The 2,442-nt window shown below is 51.3% G+C and overlaps 1 pseudogene; it reads left to right on the top strand.

Moving 5' to 3' along the window:
• The first annotated feature begins 250 nt into the window (after positions 1 to 250).
• Positions 251 to 1,278, top strand: LOC141523101 (transmembrane and ubiquitin-like domain-containing protein 2; annotated as a pseudogene).
• Positions 1,279 to 2,442: the final 1,164 nt, after the last annotated feature.

The raw sequence follows: 2,442 nt of genomic DNA, 5'->3' as shown, positions 1-2,442 counted from the left end.
TCCCCGGGACTGGGAGGAAAATGCCAGGTCAGGCCCTGGGCCTGTAACCTGCCTAGTCCAGTTCCCAGGGGAGCCAGGGGGAGACTGTCCCCATGTGGCCCCTTTGAAGGGGCAGGGGTCGAGTCTGAGCCCTGGGAGTAGGCAGGAATGGGTGAGGGAACTTCCTTCTTTGAGCCCTCCCCAACTAGCTAGCGGTTACTAAGGCATTCCTTCATGCCTTGTGCACTCAGATCCAGTGAGAATTCCAGCCATGGAACCACCTGATACCAGCCTTACTGAAGGCATGGACAATGAGGTGACAGTGATAGTGGGTGTGGTGGTGCTGGTGTTGGCCCTCGTGCTGACCTGGCTCTCCACCTACGTGGCAGTAGCCAGCTCCTGGGCACCCTTGTGTCTCCTGGTGATATTTCTGTGCTCTGTCTTGGTCACATGCAGCACCTCGTTGGAGTGCTGGGCACCTTGGAGCCAGATGAACCACCTGTCTTGAAGAGGGTACTGAGGAGAAAGCTGAGGAGGAAGGTGGGGGAGACTCAGCAGGAGAGCCTGGTACTGGGGGTGGGGTTGAACCAGGCCTCAACCACCTGCTTGACATATAGGGACTGCCTAATTGGGCAGGTGGTGGTGAGGGCAGAAGTCCAGAAGCTTCCCTGAGGTCTGAGGGTAGCACTCCCTTCTGCCCAACCCTGGCCTCATCAAATGTATGGCTCAAATTTCTCAATGACAGAGGAGCTGGCTGTGGCCAGACCTGAGGACACCGTGGGCACCCTCAAGAGCAAATACTTTCCTGGGCAGGAGAGTCAGATGAATCTGATTTACCAAGACCGTGTGCTGCAGGATCCAGTTTGAGCCCTTCGAGACCTAAATATCACCGACAACTGTCACCGATCACCCACAGGGCCAACAGTTCTGGCTCTTCTGCACAGCCACCTCTCCCCACAGAGCCACCAGGCCTCAGCATCAATGTGGGCAGCCTCATGGTGCCTGTATTTATAGTGCTGCTGGGTATAGCCTGGTACTTTTGTATCAACTATCAACAGTTCTTCACAGCACCTGCCACGGTCTCTTGGGAAGGGGTCACTGTCTTCTTCAGTTTCCTGGTTTTGGGGATGTATGGATGATAAGGACACCCTGGGGATGGGAAGAAGAGCTACAGTCTTCCTTCCCCTCTGAATTTCCCTGCCCAGAGTTGGGTGCCAAGGACTCCAGGGCTAGTCGTGGTCAGTAAAAGGGATGTGGGCCCTCCATGGGAGGTAGGCATGTGACCTCTTCTCTATGCCCTCAGCTCTACCCCCAAGCAGGGTGATCATGCCCCTTCCCCTGCCCATTAACAACTCTCAGGTAGAAATGAGTATTCCCTCCCCCCAAAGACATACATACCCCTGATGCCAGTGTGAGTGATTGTCCTCTCCTTGGTCCCACTTAGTAGAGATGCAGGCTCTTAGGTGACCCTATAATATAGAGGGGGCTCCCTGTTAGCCACCCCCATCTTTTTTGTGTGCTGCATGCACTGGAGCCCCTGGCCTGTCCAGCTTCCTGCACGGCTACTCTCTGTATTGGGAGAGCATAGCAATATCCACAGCATGCTTCTGCCAGGAGCAACAAGGCCCTGCGCCTAGCCATCAGCCAACCACCTCTTGTTTCTGTGGTCATAAAATGACCAAATCTAGTGTGTTTCAGGAAGGGGGTGGGCAGGGCCAAGGAATCTCCTTGGACCAGCTCCTCTTCAGCCCCATGGCCCCCAAGTAGTGACAGTAGGATGGTTCTCATGTTCTAGAATTCCCAAGGTTCTCCCCTTTTCTAGATCACTTTGCTTGCATATTTTTTTTTTTACAAATCCCTTTTACAATTGTGACAGAACTCTTGGGAGTCAGAGGCGAGGCCCTAGGATCAAGAAGTGCAGAGATAGGGCTAGAACTGTTCCTGCCTCAAATCTAGGGTCAGGACACCATGAACAAATGTCTGCACTAATGTGCTCTCTGAGGCTTAAATAACCTTGCCCTTATGGTCCAGAGGCTTCTGCCCCTGTGGCCCCTGACTCCATGGCCAGGGCTTGTGGTTGAATAAAGTTTTATTCTTTTGTGGACAATTTTGGTCACTCAAAAAAAGAAGAAGAAATAGACAGTCTAGGGGAATCCTGGATTTGAGGGAAGATAATGGGGATCATTTTTGGATATGTTGATTATTAAGCACCTGTGTGCTAGATACTATGTTAAGTGTTGGTTATACAAAAGGAGGTGAAAGACCCTAATCTCAAGGAGCTCACACAACTAGTGGGGAGTGCTCCCATAGATTTGGCAATTAGTTGTCTAATTTAACCCAGGAGAGAAGATGCCATTAATAATAATAAAAAAAAAAAGGAACCAATGCAAAAAAGGGGGGAAAGAAAAAGACAGCCCAAGCAGAGATTTGAGATCTATAATACTTATGGGGCAGGAGATAGAG

Source organism: Macrotis lagotis, chromosome 4, assembly GCF_037893015.1.
Source record: "Macrotis lagotis isolate mMagLag1 chromosome 4, bilby.v1.9.chrom.fasta, whole genome shotgun sequence".
NCBI classification, from domain to species: Eukaryota; Metazoa; Chordata; class Mammalia; order Peramelemorphia; family Peramelidae; genus Macrotis; species Macrotis lagotis.
This window is presented reverse-complemented; position numbering and strand designations above follow the sequence as displayed.